A 17997-nucleotide genomic window follows, 5' to 3' on the forward strand; every position below is an offset into this window, starting at 1 on the left:
GTGGACTACACGGGAGGTAAGTATGATGTGTGTATGTTTATTTTTACTTTACATTTTTAGTTTAAGTTTGCAGGTTTGCTTTAAAGTGATTCTGAAGCATGAGCCATATGGGGCTTGAGTCCGTGAGAACGCTTATCATGGTCGGGATAGCGTTTTGGTGCGTGCTATAAGGCATGTAACGTTTTTCATGCGCAAACGAGAATTTGCACACTAAATCATGGCCGTCTTTGCGCACAAATATTAATTTTTTTGCAAAAACGGCTGCGATTTTGCGCGCAGATTCGCATTTGCACGCAAAAACGTTACGCACCTTATAGTGCTAGCGCGACCATGATATGAGTTATCACGGCCATGGATCAAGCCCCTGGAGGCTGCCATATTTATTTACTTTTAAACAATACCTATTGCCTGGCTGTCCTTCTGAGCATCTGCCTCTAATACTTTTAGCCACAGCCCCTCAACAAGCATGCAGATCAGATGTCTGACTGAAGTCTGACTGGATTAGCTGCATGCTTGTTTCTGGTGTGTGATTATTACTATCTATATAGCGCCAACATCTTCTGCAGCGCTGTACAGAGTATATTGTCTTGTCACTAACTGTCCCTTAGAGGGGCTCACAATCTAATCCCTACCATAGTCCTATGTATGTATGGTGTGGTGTATGTATTTAGGGTCAATTAAAGGACAACTGTAGCGAGAGGCATGATTCAGAGAGGTAAACACTTGCAGGGGGAAAACCGCTAGGATAATGAAAGTGAATGGGATGGTGCACACCAGAGCGGCTCGTTTTTTCCACAAACGCAAACTCGGGGGCTGCAGCATTTTTTAAGATTTCTGAGGCGTTTCTGCCTCAATGTTAAAGTATAGGAAAGTGGAAAACCGCTCTGAAAAACGCCAGATCAGAGCGGTTTTCCAGACGTTTTTGTTACAGAAGCTGTTTAGTAACAGCTTTACTGTAACAATATATGAAATCTGCTACACAAAAACGCTCCAAAAAAACGCTAGGCATGTTTAGAAAACCTCTCTAACCATGCCTAGAATCACTCTGACATCTGTTTCAAAAACCTCTAGCAATAGCAGATCTGCTAGCGGTTTTTGGTATGCGCCGGGCCTCAGACACTCAGGACTGCCAGACAATTGGTATTGTATAAAAGGAAATAAATATGGCAGCCTCCATATCACTCTCACCTCAGGGTCCTTTAGAGTTTAGACTGTAAGCCGCACGGCCGCTGTAAATTTCCCAAAGCCCATAACATCTGTAAAACACGTGAGTGCATTTTTAAAATAAAATTGTACGGTTTTTACCATATCTGCGCAATGGGAGGCTTTTTGTTTCAACTTTTGAGGTAATATTGACAAGTTACAGTGATTGAAGCTCCAAGTGTGACAAATGCCTGGGAAGTGATTAACCACCATAACGAGGGGAATATCGCAGGAGGCCGCCGAAGGGAGCCTATGTAATGCCCCAAAGGCTTGCAAGCTACTGTGATCGTAGCATTTGTAGTAGGTGAGTTGCACTTCATAAAGGTGGCCACACACGATACAATAAAATGATCCGATTTTACGGCAATTCGATAAAAACGATCGGATCTCCTGAAAAAATCGAAAGCTTTTTTTTCATTCGACTGAAAAATCCGATCGGATTTCGAGTTTTTTTTCGATTTTTATCTATCTGGAATGCCAGATATTTTTCTTCAATTTCTCTAAAGATTGTATGGTGTGTGTTAGATTGTCAATTTATTAATATACACACCCATGCAATTTTCTCAGATTTTTCAATCATTTTTATCATAATTGGGGAAAAATTTAACATAGGTGTGTGGTACATTGGTCATATTTTTGAAATGTTACAATCAGTCAGAAAAGTTGATTGCAATTCTTAAATTGAACAGATATTTAAAAAATTGTATGGTGTGTGGCCAAGGGTGATTGCCTGCTTGGTGGAGGATTACATACGAGGAAGCGCTGCTGATGATCTATTTGAATGTTGCATGGAAGTTACTCAGTCCCTAACAGAAGTGCATGCCTGGAGGACTTTGCACTAAGGTGCTACATTGCTCTCAGTGAGAGGACTCTCAGGGCTCATTTCCACTATTGCGAATTCGCATGCGTTTTTCGCATGTAAATTCGCATAGCAATACAAGTGAATGGGACTGTTTCCACTTGTCAAAAATTATCACTCATGCGCCAATGCAAAATAAATTTTTGCAATTTATTTAATATACCTGTTAAAATATATTCCACACAATAAAAACACAATGGTTGGCGCTTAATCAGGCAATTCCCCCACACAGTAGCGTCACTTTGCACTGTCACAGAAAGGATAATTATCCCCACCCGTAACAGATCCAACCCACTACTGTAAGAAAATGCTGCCTAATCGCACTTAAAACGCCCAATTCCTAGTGTGCAAGGTTCCTTATGAGGTCCTCTTCGTAGCTACAATAATATTCCTCACTCGCAGTTCACGAAGAGGCTCCTTCCAACGAAGTGATAAAAAATATATATATATATGTATAAAAGTGACATCCAGCGTCATAAAATGCCACTTAAGAGCGCTCCGTGAAAGCTTACTGGCCAGTACAGTCCATAGATTTAATCCGTAATTCAAATGTTAAATGCAGTGTATCCTGTCACTCCAGATTAATCATACCTTGCTCCATGATTGAATATCAACAGACAGTTCATCACTGATTGGCAGCAAGTTATAGCGTTGCACCAAGACCAGACTCACGTATCTTGAAGAGCGATATGTACAGTCCTACTAATGGAGCCTTCAAAGCCCCAATGGTCCACAGGCAGCTCGAGTCCCGGCCGGTGACTCCTGGATGATAGTTGCCGCTTGCCTCCACAGAGTAGGTTAATAGCGTGTCCGGTACTTCCTAGTTGGAATAGAGGGAAGTCCAGGGGTGACGTCACCAACACATTAGCCAATCGCCTACGCGTTTCGGTAGGTACCGCCTACCTTCATCAGGGCGTGTCCTCATTGGCTAAAGTCCTTATTTATATTCTGTTACTCCGCCCTCCAATCTCCGTGAGCCCGTTGTTGTGGTTGCTATAGTAACTTAAAGCGATCCTATCTTAAAAGGCAAAAATCTCCACATCAGAATTTAAACCCTGCGGAATAAAACTGTTGAGTGTATAAATCCACTCCGTCTCTTTACGTGACATTTTTCCAATAAAATCACCTCTTCTCCAGTCCTTCTCTACGCTTTGAATAGCATAGAATTTAAAAGTCTGTAAACTTTTATTGTGATACTCCATAAAATGTTTGCTTAATGGCATTTTCTCGTTCCCATTCTTTATGTTGTTTATATGTTCCCCTATTCGAGATAGCAGTTTTCTTTTTGTCCTCCCGACATATTGTTTATTACATCCGCATTCAATTATATAAATGACTCCTGTACTGTTACAATTTAACTCTCCATATATATCAAATTGTTCCATAGTCACCATAGATTTAAAGCAAGTTATTGGTGAACAATAATTAGTGCTCCTGCAGGGGACACAGAAACCGCATCTTTTAAAGGAACCTTTCTTCTTTTTGGTTTTCAATCCTATTTGTCCATTCACAGTCGGTGCAATCATGTTTTTCAAATTGTTGGCCTTACTGAAAATAAATTTCGGTTTTTCTGGCAATATACCATTCAAGGTTTTGTCCCTTTGTAAAATCTCCCAATACTTTTCAACAATTTTCCGAATATCTTTTGTTTGATGGCTATACTGCATCTTAATACTGGGGGGCAGGATAATTTCGTCCCTATTTTTGATTTCTAGCAGATGTTCTCGAGTTTTGCAACCTACTTCTGATATGGTGTGTTCTAAAGTCGTTCTGTCATACTTTTTCTCTATAAACCTTTCTTTAAGTACTGTCGCTTGCTCATTATAGTCAGATAATTCCGTGCAATTCCGTCTTAATCGCATAAATTGATTCTTGGGTATATTTGTCAACCATTTTAGCATATGACAACTGTCCAAATATATATAGCTATTCGTGTCTACTTTTTTAAAAAAGGTTTTTGTTTTAATTTTGCCATCTTGTATGAAGATAGTCAGATCCAAAAAATTAATCGTAGTTGTACTAAATTCACTTACAAACGTCAAATTGTAATCGTTTTTGACGTTTAGCCATTCCAGAAATTTCAACAGTTTCTCTTCACCCCTCTCCATATAAAAATTGTATCGTCAATAAACCTTTTCCACAGGACGAGATCCGCTCCGGGGCCCCCCAGGCCCCCCAAAATCAACTTCTCCCAATAGGCCATATATAAATTAGCGAACCCCGGAGCGAACCTCGTCCCCATGGCTGTCCCCACCTTCTGCAAATAGTAACTGGACTCGTAGGAAAAATAATTATGAGTAAGAATATGATATATAGCACCCTCAATGAATTCAATTTGTCTTTCTGGAATGTCTGTTAATTCAGTCAAGAAATATTTGACCGCCTCAATTCCTTTTTTGTGATCAATTATGGTGTATAGTGAGCTGATGTCTGCTACACACATAATATCCCCATCTTGCCAATCAAAATTATCCAAAATCCGCAGAATGTGTCCGGTGTCCTTTAAATATGAATCTGTTTGTACTACTGCCTGTTGCAGAAATCCATCCACATATTCCGACAAATTTGCAGTCAGGGACCCAATCCCGGAGATGATCGGTCTCCCGGGTGGGTTCTCGACCTTTTTGTGTATCTTCGGAAGATGGTAATAGATTGGAAGCCTCTGATTTTTTTGTAATATGAATTGGGATTCTTTTTCGTTAAGAATGCCTTCTTCTTCACCTAATTTAATCAGTCTTTCTAGATCTTTTTTATATTCAATACAGGGGTCTTTTTTCAGCAACAAGTATGTCTTTGCATCCTGCAGTTGCCGTTCCGCTTCTTTATTGTAATCCTCCTTATTTTGAATCACCACCCCTCCCCCCTTGTCTGCCGGTCTAATCACAATACTGGAGTCTTCCCGTAGATGTTTAATAGCTGCTTTTTCTTGCATATTAATATTGGAATAGTTATTTTGTTTTAGATTCCTAATCTCTTTTAGTACCATGGTTTCAAAAGTGGCCATCGAGTCACTAATCTCATGTGTGGGGTTAAATTTAGATCTATTTTGTAATTTAGTATGTTTATAGGGATCCTCATTTGTATAATCTGCTCTAGGTAGTTTCTTTAGAAAATACTTTTTTAAACACAATTGTCTCATATATTTCTTGATGCCTATAAAAGCATCAAATTTACTCAATTCGTTTGTAGGTGCAAACTTAAGTCCCTTTTTAAGAACTTCTACTTTATTCTTTCCTAGTTCCCTATCACTAAGATTAAAAATCCCCTCCCTGATCTCTTTTGGTCTCATAGGTAAATCTGTCTTCACTTCTTTTTTATTTCCCCTCCCCCTACTTCCTCTATACCTATTCTTTCCCTTTTTCCTGATTGTAAAAAATGATTCGTTATTTTATTCTTCTGTCTCTTTTGATCTGACCTAAGTCTCATCCTTTCTGTTTTCTCTTTTTCTTTCTTCTCTTTTTCTTTTTTATCCCTATCTTTCAGCCTGGTACTGCTTGCTAATTTTTGATCTAACATGGTCCTATAGTCTATAAATTTACGGGGACCTCTGGACACATCCGGGATTCTGGTCAATGGAATAAATCGATTTTGGGTGGGAACCTGGATGATCACCTCTGCCTCTCTCGGTACTTCCTGTTTTTCCAAGTCGGGGGTACCTTTAATTAAATCTTCCACAAGCTCTTCCACTGGTTCCTCCGCCCTCTGAACCCCCTCTTCCAAAACCTCTATCTCTTCCATCTGAACCTCTACACCCCCTGTCCTCACTCTTCCAATACTTGAACTACTCCCTGTAACGATCCGCTCAGCTGCCTGCGCAGGCAGGCAGCCTTTTGATCATTATTAAGGTCTGCATGCTGCAGGACTCTGGAAAGTAGACCTTCTGTCAGTTTTGCAGCTTGTGCTTGCTGAGGAATTTGCATACGTTGTCATGCAAATTGCCTGGCCACATTCATTGGAGGTGTGTACTATAAGTAGTATGTGTGTCCCACAATGCTTCGCTGCTCATAGAGGTTTGTTCCTGCTGGACTCACCTGGAGTGTCAGCCACTGCTATCTTAGTATAGTTAATTCTTGGGGAGTGCTCCTTGCATTCCTAGTTAGTGCAGTCAGTTTGTGTATAATTTGTACTGCCTATTCTGTCTTGTCTTGTCTGTCGCGATTGCGCTGTCACCAGCGGCGGTTGATAGCGAATCGCTCTGTCTTGTTTGGATCTCACTAGCCTCTAGCGGTAGCGGCTGTGGATCCTTCTGATCTGAGTTCCTGGAGTGTAAGCTGGAGCAGCGGTTGCTACCGGCTACCTCATCTGATCTGTCTTGTTTAGATCGCACTAGCCGCTAGCGTTAGCGGCTGTGGATCTTTCTGATCTGTGTTCCTGCTTGGATCACACTTGCTCTGGCGGAAGAGCGGTGGATCCTTTCTGCCTAGTTCCTGTTTCTCGTTTGTCTGTCTTGTCTGATATGGGCGCTTGCTGTAGGCTCGGTGAGGTAACCGTTAAGCAAGCGTTCACGTTCTTTGTTTCGTGTTTGTCTGTTGATGGTTAGTTAGGCGTGTTTGTCTCTATTGTGCTTATCACGTGGAGACCGCGCATAACCGCGTGCACTGTTGCGAATGAGTGCGGTGTTCGCGGTTAGCTAGCGTTTATTATTTTCCGTATATTCTCATTGTATTATTTGCTGTGCCTTTGCTAACCTCGTATTCTGTTCTGATCTGCCTTGTGTCACGTCTGGCGATCGCACCTCTCGCGATCGCGTTCCTATTTCATATCTGCTGTTGTGTATGCGCGGTCGCGGGGTGGCGACTAGATTGGCGCACACACATACAATCTGTCCCTTTGCTCGTTCTCATTCGCAATCGCCTCTCTTGCGATTGCGTTCTGCGCTTCGTACAAATTCCTGTCTGGCATTTGTGGAGGTACAGAGGATTGGTTCCTCTGCACTCCCCAGCGCCATCTGCCGACAGGAATTTTCCCTCTACTGGTGCTTGCACCAAAAGCTGGGTTCTAGTATCTTGACACGCTTGTGGAGGACCTCCGCAGTGTCAGCGCACATCTTTGTGCGCTGAACACGGAGATATCCCACAATCGTTACATTATGAGCAGCCCAACCCAAAACCCCAGTGTAGAGGGAATTTCTGATTTGTACGATTTTGCTGAGTATGGTTCCTGTGTCTTTAAGAGTTTCAAAATATTAAATTCAGAGACGAAAGAGGATTTTCTCTCTGAATGCGTAAAATTTTGTCTGAATCCTACTTTTCAAATTACTGATCCGTCCACGTCTGCTCTCCAATTAGCTTATGTGCTTTTGAAAGATGATCTGTTTGTATGGGCTCATGAAATCTTGCAAGACAATTCTTGGAATGATAATCTATATCAGTTTCTTACATTTACATTCTCCTACTGGTTTGAGTTGCCTTGCTTGCCACCTGCCCTGTATGAGTGTGTAGTTGCTAATGAGTCAGCTGCTCTACCTACTTCATGCAAAACCATTCAGTTTGAAAATGAATGCAGTAACTATTCCCCTGTGTCTAAACAGCAGCCACCTAAAGCAGCAAGGACTAAAAGCAGGAAAAAAAGGAAGACTTCTCAGCTGAAAAATCCGTTGCCCATAGCAACTACAAATAAAAAAATTGTTTCTGTAAAGTCTGAAATTTCTCAGTCTCAGGTTTCATTACCCCAAGAAAGGGCATTTGTGGATCCTTTGATAGGCAGAATTATTTTCTATATTAAAGGAGTGAGAAAGTCTTCGCATGTTCCTGACCCCAACCCTTATGAGGGTTTCTTGGAAACCGAGTTGTTTGAACCCCCATTTGCTCCATGGGATATTGGAGCATTAATTGAGGAGTTCGAGATTGATTGGAAGGCGTTTTGCGATTTTTACATCGCAAAAAGCGCAGAGATTCTTTATGCTTGTCTTGATTCGGTGTACGCTTTGATTGACTCTGATGAGTGTGATGAATGTTTTGTGAATCCGGTGACTTATGTGTGGCAGACGATTTTGGATGAATTGCACACACACCAATCAATTGACTTCAATAAAGAGACATCGTTATCGGATGATTGTTCCTGCCTTTCTGGGGTAAAGCATGTAAGTCTAGATATTGTGCGACCTGACATGAATGGGTGCACTACTGTGGTTGATTCTTGTGCGAATCTTGAAAGATTCTCTCCTGATTGCGTGAAGTTTGAATCTATGCGATGTAATGCCTGTTTCTCAGATGTTCCTGCAGATTGTGATCAACATGAATGTGCCAGTTTTCTCAAAGATATGTGGGATCCCTTGCCATCTAAGAACAGATCTTTAAGATCTTCCATCTATGATCCTGCTATGGGAAAAATTCCTAAACTATGCAGCATCAAAAGTGAAATTAATATGCCTAATAAAGTTTATTCTGTTGATGTCGCTATTTCTTCTGCAGATGAGTCTCTGTCTCACCCTGTTCACACCTGTAAGGGCCCGTTGCCTGGGGACAATTGCTCCAGTGTTTCGACCCTAGAGGCCTTGCAGTCTGCTCCGCAGATTGCGGAGATTTGCGCTATGGAAGCGTCAGTTTCACAACCTAAAGCGATCTTGGATTCGCAGGTTTTGCGTTCTGGCTCCTCGGATTTGACATTGTTAGCCGAATCTAAGAGTGAGACAGCGCTTCGGTTTTGCGAATCTGACTCTGAAACATCTCTGCTGGGTCCAGAGAAAGTTTCTCTGAGCCTGCCCTGTACCATGAATAACAATATGATGTCCAATCACACTGACATTTGTGAGTCCCTTTCTTGTTCTGAGGAAAGTGCTGATTCTGCACCCTGTACTCTGGATGAGTTAAGATGGCCTTGTTTAGAGTCTCCTGCAGTGTCCCTAGAGGCTCGTCTAGGTATTGCCACTATACTCACCTGTTTTTCTGCAGTTTTGGAGTTACAAGCTAGTTTGACTGCCACACAGAATTCTGGGTACAGTGAGAATGAATTTAGGGAGTCAGTGTGTGTTCCAGTAAATATACCTGCACATTCCCCTCATGATGATGAGATCCAGTCTCAGGTTATGGTGGAACCATTCCTGGGACATCTGCCCTGTCCACAAAATAAAGTTCCAGTTTTGCCCTGTAACATGGATAGTTCAGAATCCTTCCGAGAAAACTTGAAAAAAGATGTTCTGGAGGTCTCCGAGTTCCTCCCAAAGGGTGCAGAACTTGTAGGAGATGTCTCCTGCCCCCCAAGTCCTTCTGAGGTGTTACCCTCTTCCGTAGGCATTGCTGCCTTGCTGGCTACCTTTTCAGCTCTGATGGAGCTTCACTCATATGTAGTCAATGATGATATTATTGTCACAGAAATTTCTGAATTTGTATCCGAGTCTTCTTGTGAAAGTCCAGTGCCTGTGACCTCCACTCATGATGATTCTCTGTCCGGTACTGGTTTTGGTCTTGTCGTGCCGGACTCTGAGGCTGGCAGTTCCCCGACATGTACTGAGGTTTCTCCTGTGCTGGTGTACCCCAGTGTGCTCTGTGACCCAGAAAGCCCAAGTGTGCCTCGGTTACCAGCGTACTCAGAAGCTTCCTCGGTGGAGACATGCTCTGATTTAGCCTGCCTGCTTGCATGCCCAGAAGTGGTCCCTGAAAGTCTTGATCTTGATGGGTGTCCTCGTAATTCTGAATCCGGAATTGTCATTGGTTCCATGGGGGTTCTTGGTAATTCTCCATGTGAGCCTGGTGATTGTTCTGCCCTCTTGGGATCTCTGTGGAGCTTCAAAAGGTTCTGGGAGATTCCGGGAGAGATTTTGCTTGGTCCCCTGGATAAGATCAATGGTGGCTTTTGTGTTGTAAGGGACACTTCGAACAGGTATTGTGGCAGGTTTGGTATTTTCGGACGCTCCTTGGAAGGTGGTGGGTATTGTCTGGAGGGGGTCGATGGCTTTTTCTCTGGTATCCACAGTCCTGATGGGTGTTACGCTAAGACTGGTAGTACTGATGGGCATGTTTCGGTGGCTTCTGTTTCCGATGAGGTCGGTTTCGGGTGGACTGACTCTGGAATTGGACCTTGTCGGGCTGCCCCGACCTTCATGAGTCTTCAGTTAGAGTTTTTTGGTAACGCCAGTTTTGAAAGACGTCTGGAATTCGTCCCTAGAGGGGGGGGTACTGTAACGATCCGCTCAGCTGCCTGCGCAGGCAGGCAGCCTTTTGATCATTATTAAGGTCTGCATGCTGCAGGACTCTGGAAAGTAGACCTTCTGTCAGTTTTGCAGCTTGTGCTTGCTGAGGAATTTGCATACGTTGTCATGCAAATTGCCTGGCCACATTCATTGGAGGTGTGTACTATAAGTAGTATGTGTGTCCCACAATGCTTCGCTGCTCATAGAGGTTTGTTCCTGCTGGACTCACCTGGAGTGTCAGCCACTGCTATCTTAGTATAGTTAATTCTTGGGGAGTGCTCCTTGCATTCCTAGTTAGTGCAGTCAGTTTGTGTATAATTTGTACTGCCTATTCTGTCTTGTCTTGTCTGTCGCGATTGCGCTGTCACCAGCGGCGGTTGATAGCGAATCGCTCTGTCTTGTTTGGATCTCACTAGCCTCTAGCGGTAGCGGCTGTGGATCCTTCTGATCTGAGTTCCTGGAGTGTAAGCTGGAGCAGCGGTTGCTACCGGCTACCTCATCTGATCTGTCTTGTTTAGATCGCACTAGCCGCTAGCGTTAGCGGCTGTGGATCTTTCTGATCTGTGTTCCTGCTTGGATCACACTTGCTCTGGCGGAAGAGCGGTGGATCCTTTCTGCCTAGTTCCTGTTTCTCGTTTGTCTGTCTTGTCTGATATGGGCGCTTGCTGTAGGCTCGGTGAGGTAACCGTTAAGCAAGCGTTCACGTTCTTTGTTTCGTGTTTGTCTGTTGATGGTTAGTTAGGCGTGTTTGTCTCTATTGTGCTTATCACGTGGAGACCGCGCATAACCGCGTGCACTGTTGCGAATGAGTGCGGTGTTCGCGGTTAGCTAGCGTTTATTATTTTCCGTATATTCTCATTGTATTATTTGCTGTGCCTTTGCTAACCTCGTATTCTGTTCTGATCTGCCTTGTGTCACGTCTGGCGATCGCACCTCTCGCGATCGCGTTCCTATTTCATATCTGCTGTTGTGTATGCGCGGTCGCGGGGTGGCGACTAGATTGGCGCACACACATACAATCTGTCCCTTTGCTCGTTCTCATTCGCAATCGCCTCTCTTGCGATTGCGTTCTGCGCTTCGTACAAATTCCTGTCTGGCATTTGTGGAGGTACAGAGGATTGGTTCCTCTGCACTCCCCAGCGCCATCTGCCGACAGGAATTTTCCCTCTACTGGTGCTTGCACCAAAAGCTGGGTTCTAGTATCTTGACACGCTTGTGGAGGACCTCCGCAGTGTCAGCGCATATCTTTGTGCGCTGAACACGGAGATATCCCACAATCGTTACACTCCCCCCTACTACTACACCCCTGTCCTCCTCATTTCCCATTCCTTCTAAATGATTTGGTACCTCCAATTCCAACAGTCCTGACTCTTCTCCCCCCTCAATGCAGTAGTGTACTCATCTACAGTTGAAATTGAATTCATTGAGGGTGCTATATATCATATTCTTACTCATAATTATTTTTCCTACGAGTCCAGTTACTATTTGCAGAAGGTGGGGACAGCCATGGGGACGAGGTTCGCTCCGGGGTTCGCTAATTTATATATGGCCTATTGGGAGAAGTTGATTTTGGGGGGCCTGGGGGGCCCCGGAGCGGATCTCGTCCTGTGGAAAAGGTTTATTGACGATACAATTTATATATGGAGGGGGGGTGAAGAGAAACTGTTGAAATTTCTGGAATGGCTAAACGTCAAAAACGATTACAATTTGACGTTTGTAAGTGAATTTAGTACAACTACGATTAATTTTTTGGATCTGACTATCTTCATACAAGATGGCAAAATTAAAACAAAAACCTTTTTTAAAAAAGTAGACACGAATAGCTATATATATTTGGACAGTTGTCATATGCTAAAATGGTTGACAAATATACCCAAGAATCAATTTATGCGATTAAGACGGAATTGCACGGAATTATCTGACTATAATGAGCAAGCGACAGTACTTAAAGAAAGGTTTATAGAGAAAAAGTATGACAGAACGACTTTAGAACACACCATATCAGAAGTAGGTTGCAAAACTCGAGAACATCTGCTAGAAATCAAAAATAGGGACGAAATTATCCTGCCCCCCAGTATTAAGATGCAGTATAGCCATCAAACAAAAGATATTCGGAAAATTGTTGAAAAGTATTGGGAGATTTTACAAAGGGACAAAACCTTGAATGGTATATTGCCAGAAAAACCGAAATTTATTTTCAGTAAGGCCAACAATTTGAAAAACATGATTGCACCGACTGTGAATGGACAAATAGGATTGAAAACCAAAAAGAAGAAAGGTTCCTTTAAAAGATGCGGTTTCTGTGTCCCCTGCAGGAGCACTAATTATTGTTCACCAATAACTTGCTTTAAATCTATGGTGACTATGGAACAATTTGATATATATGGAGAGTTAAATTGTAACAGTACAGGAGTCATTTATATAATTGAATGCGGATGTAATAAACAATATGTCGGGAGGACAAAAAGAAAACTGCTATCTCGAATAGGGGAACATATAAACAACATAAAGAATGGGAACGAGAAAATGCCATTAAGCAAACATTTTATGGAGTATCACAATAAAAGTTTACAGACTTTTAAATTCTATGCTATTCAAAGCGTAGAGAAGGACTGGAGAGGAGGTGATTTTATTGGAAAAATGTCACGTAAAGAGACGGAGTGGATTTATACACTCAACAGTTTTATTCCGCAGGGTTTAAATTCTGATGTGGAGATTTTTGCCTTTTAAGATAGGATCGCTTTAAGTTACTATAGCAACCACAACAACGGGCTCACGGAGATTGGAGGGCGGAGTAACAGAATATAAATAAGGACTTTAGCCAATGAGGACACGCCCTGATGAAGGTAGGCGGTACCTACCGAAACGCGTAGGCGATTGGCTAATGTGTTGGTGACGTCACCCCTAGACTTCCCTCTATTCCAACTAGGAAGTACCGGACACGCTATTAACCTACTCTGTGGAGGCAAGCGGCAACTATCATCCAGGAGTCACCGGCCGGGACTCGAGCTGCCTGTGGACCATTGGGGCTTTGAAGGCTCCATTAGTAGGACTCAGTGGTGCTCACCGCCAGGTCGTGATCACGCTTACGCGTGGATTCACGACCATTTTGACGCATTCCGCCTCGGACACGAAAATCCGTGAATAGATTTTCAACCACGAAAATCTACTTCGGCTTCGCGTGAATGCGGACAGAAATCCGCATTCACGCTCGTGAAACCCGGTGCTGAAGTCGTGGTTTGCGGAAATGCGTCAAACTATGCGGAAGTGACACATTGCAGGCCAATCAGAGTGCCCCTGCCATGGTCCTCCTTCTGAGCTGCTGAACTGACCGCCCGCTTTGTCCTCCTGACTCAGTCGCTACTACACTCTGCGTTCACACTGCCCGGGTCGCCGGGTGCATTTAATTTTTTGGCCAGCACTATGACGCTGTGCTACTTCTACTGTGCTGCTGCTGCTGAACTGACCGCCCGCTTTGTCCTCCTGACTCAGTCGCTACTACACTCTGCGTTCACACTGCCCGGGTCACCGGGTGCATTTAATTTTTTGGCCAGCACTATGACGCTGTGCTACTACTACTGTGCTGCTGCTGCTGAACTGACCGCCCGCTTTGTCCTCCTGACTCAGTCGCTAGTCGCTACTACACTCTGCGTTCACACTGCCGGGTGCATTTAATTTTTTGGCCAGCACTATGACGCTGTGCTACTACTACTGTGCTGCTGCTGCTGAACTGACCGCCCGCTTTGTCCTCCTGACTCAGTCGCTACTACACTCTGCGTTCACACTGCCCGGGTCACCGGGTGCATTTAATTTTTTGGCCAGCACTATGACGCTGTGCTGCTACTACTACCACCAGTATGTTGCCGTGGTCCTTCTGTGCTGCTGAACTGACCGCCCGCATAGTCCTTCTCCTGACTCAGTCGCTACCACCACTGCACTCTGCGTTCACACTGCCCGTGTCCACTGACAACTCTGCTGCGATGTCATTGCTAATTGCTGCAAAAAAAAAAAAAAAAATTACAAAAACCTCTCTGGAGCCTTTTTGCCGTCAGCCACTCATCCTCCTCCAGCGGTACCTTCGCCGCCAAGTGCCATTGGAACTCGCCTTCACCTCTTTGACTGCTTAACGCGTATATCCCTTTTTAAAACCACTTATTACCAATTAATAGCCCCATTTAAAGTGTTGATTTCACTTTAAAATCCATTTTCTCTAGAAAAAATTTTTTGGGGGGAATTTTTTATGTTGAAGTTATGTTGCCCCTTATCACCTCGATAATCCATGCTATTTGGGGGACTGTAGCATGTATGGGGGCTTTGTTATTAACGTTAAAAGAAAATCCGCCTCCGGGCGTGAATCCGCGCGTGATTACGCCATTCACGGGAAAAAATCCGCGTGGTTGCGTGGACGCGGACGAAAATCCGCATGCGGCGGGGCCGAATGCGGATTTTTTTTTGCAACCACGCGGATTTCCGAATTCGTGGATGAGGCACATCCGAGCATCCCTGGTAGGACTGTACATATCGCTCTTCAAGATACGTGAGTCTGTTGGTGCAACGCTATAACTTGCTGCCAATCAGTGATGAACTGTCTGTTGATATTCAATCATGGAGCAAGGTATGATTAATCTGGAGTGACAGGATACACTGCATTTAACATTTGAATTACGGATTAAATCTATGGACTGTACTGGCCAGTAAGCTTTCACGGAGCGCTCTTAAGTGGCATTTTATGACGCTGGATGTCACTTTTATACATATATATATATATTTTTTATCACTTCGTTGGAAGGAGCCTCTTCGTGAACTGCGAGTGAGGAATATTATTGTAGCTACGAAGAGGACCTCATAAGGAACCTTGCACACTAGGAATTGGGCGTTTTAAGTACGATTAGGCAGCATTTTCTTACAGCAGTGGGTTGGATCTGTTACGGGTGGGGATAATTATCCTTTCTGTGACAGTGCAAAGTGACGCTACTGTGTGGGGGAATTGCCTGATTAAGCGCCAACCATTGTGTTTTTATTGTGTGGAATATATTTTAACAGGTATATTAAATAAATTGCAAAAATTTATTTTGCATTGGCGCATGAGTTATAATTTTTGATATTTTAGAGTGTAAGGTGGTGGCTTTCCTTGCTAACTCTGTGCTGCCAATCGATACTGCACAAATAAGCGCTACAACATAAATCTTGGTTTTCACTGTTTCCACTTGTCAGGATTCCTTTGCGTTTTTCTGTGCAGAAAAAATTTGCATGGCAGAGCCATCAGAATTCGCATACCGCATACCGCTATGCGAATCGCATACAATGTATTTAATAGGAAATTCGCATGAGGTTTGAGTATGCGAATTCGCATAAAAACAATGGAAAAGCACACCAGCACTGCCATGGTCAAATTCACATACATCATCATACATGCAAATTCGCGTGCGACCCGCATGCGAATTTTTACCGCGGCGATTCGCACCGCACAAGTGGAAATGCAGCCTTATAGTTACTCTGCATGCAGAGAGAATTTTAAGTTGATTATTGCATATTGCAATGGTTTATGCATGTGTGGATAACAACTAGTGGAACACATTACTTTGTATTATACATATATTGCTACCTGTATTGTAGTAAATCTGGTTATACAGTATTAGCAGAATTCTGGTGTAAGCGCTGTATTATAATAGTGGTATTATTATGCGGCTCACCCTGTGCCGAAGTGACCGGAAGTCAAAACGCCATATACGCTATGCGGAGTGTTAGACCCCGTTCACACTTACAAATGTTAAACGCTAGCAATTAGCGCTATCACTTTCCGCTGGTGATTTTAATGCAATAAGCCCGTATTTTTCACTGGACATTTTAGTGTTTTGTGAGCGATCGCGATTGAAATACATACCAATCGCGTTTGCTCAATAACCCCCCAAAAAATGCTGCATATAGCGCGTTTTGCGTTTATCGCTAATTGTGAATTACCAGCGATGGCGGTAGTGACAACACTGCTATATAGTAAACTTTACACTAGCGCTTTAAAAAAACGCTAACGATAGCCATCGATTATCAGTCAATGCCCACTAATCACCTAAGCGTGAATGCCCCCTAAGCACAGTGAAGTGCTCTAACTCACCTCTCCAGCCGGAGTGCTCCCCCCTCTATACCGCCCTCATCTCTCGGTTCCCATAGTGACCCTGCAGCGGGAGATGACAGCAGCACAGAGGAGGGAGCATGAAGGCTTTGCCCCCCCCCCCCTCCCCCAAGGGAGAAGCATCAGCAAGGGGGAGGTTACACTTGGGGGAGCGGCAGTAATGGATTTTTAATCGATTTTATGCTGAAATCGATCTGCAGTGTGTGGCAAATGATGACAGATCCCTCTCTGATCAAATGTCAATCACAGAGGGATCTATCTTTTGAGCACGTCAGGAGAAAGTCTGTAGTGTATGGCCGGCTTCAATTGTATGAAAGAAACAAACTTCACCACCTACCTGGGATGAGCGGCTGCAGAGATATGGCCATTGCGGCCTAGCGCCCCTCCAAGCCACCCCGGCAGTTGGCAGCAGTTATGTTGTTTCCTATCTATGCAAAGAAGCTGGGAGGCGGTCAGAAGGTGGGGCTTCTGGGGATGGAGAGATTCTGCTAGAGAGGGAGGGGCTGCCACTGCCCTCCCTACTTCCATCAAAAGCCCCACCCCCTGTCTTTCTAGTACACAGGGGATATTATCACATAATACCTGTATCCAGACATGCTAGGTAGAGAGTTCCACTTTATTTATTACATTTTGAAAGAAAACGCACTACTCGTGTGAGTAAAGGTAAAAGTGAAGCTGAGAAACGCAGAAGTTTCTACTGACATCTTTGGTTTTAAAGAGAATCTGAACTGAGAGGGATATGGTGGCTGCCGTATTTATATCCTTTTATACAATACCAGTTGCCTGGCAGTCCTACTGATCCTCTGCCCCTAATACGTTCAGCCATAGACCCTGAACAAGCATGCAGCAGATCAAATGATTCTGACTGGAGTCTGACTGGATTGGCTGCATGCTTGTTTCAGGTGTGTGACTCAGACACTACTGCAGACAAAAATCAGCAGGACAGCCAGGCAACTGGTACTGTATAAAAGGAAATACATATGGCAGCCTCCATAGGTAGCAGAAAATTTGGGTACCCCGATAGTACCTGAAGTTTGGGTGCCACCATAGATGCCCATTGAAATAGCAGTATTGAGTTCATACAAGATTATGCAAATTCTGTTATTTTATGCAGATTGAAAACAGACCAATCAAATCCTGCAATCGATTGGTCATATTCAGTGAAGCAAGTGATTTGGGCACCATCGGCCTTTCGGTACAATGGGCACCACAAAGACCGCAATGTTAATTGCAGCTACAGCAGCACGCAGTGTGTCATTTGGGCGCCGGAAGCAACCGATAATCTCCCACATCTTGTTTCCACCCCATTCCTTTAGATTGTAAGCTCGCAAAGGCAGGGCTCTCACCCTTTTGTGTCATGGACTGTTATGAATTTAATTGCTTGCACACTGTTAGACATTTATACATTTTAGTCATCATGTTAAATCAAATTGTAATCAGCAGTGCTGTATCTTGTATCAGTGTGCATATTTGATGTATATCATTGTCTGTATCATTATGTATCCCTTGTTTGTTTTCTTAAATTGTACAGCGAGGGGTGTGAGTTTGGGAGAGGCGTGTGTTTGGGAGGGGCGTGTGTTTGGGAGGGGCGTGTGTTTGGGAGGGGTGTGTGTTTGGGAGGGGCGTGTGTTTGGGAGGGGTGTGAGTTTGGGAGAGGCGTGTGTTTGGGAGGGG

The 17997-nt window shown here is 43.8% G+C and overlaps 1 protein-coding gene across 2 annotated transcripts in view; it reads right to left on the minus strand.

The window, feature by feature from the left end:
- The window catches only part of KCNK1 (potassium two pore domain channel subfamily K member 1), a 138937-nt gene extending 122161 nt beyond the window's left edge, over positions 1 to 16776 (minus strand). For both annotated transcript variants that reach the window (XM_068261922.1, XM_068261923.1), the window contains exon 1: positions 16661 to 16776. The gene's annotated coding sequence lies outside the window, so the exon portion shown is untranslated. The remainder of the gene's footprint in view (positions 1 to 16660) is intronic.
- Between the last annotated feature and the right edge of the window lie 1221 nt (positions 16777 to 17997).

The sequence above is a fragment of the Hyperolius riggenbachi genome, chromosome 12, assembly GCF_040937935.1.
Source record: "Hyperolius riggenbachi isolate aHypRig1 chromosome 12, aHypRig1.pri, whole genome shotgun sequence".
Taxonomy (NCBI): domain Eukaryota; kingdom Metazoa; phylum Chordata; class Amphibia; order Anura; family Hyperoliidae; genus Hyperolius; species Hyperolius riggenbachi.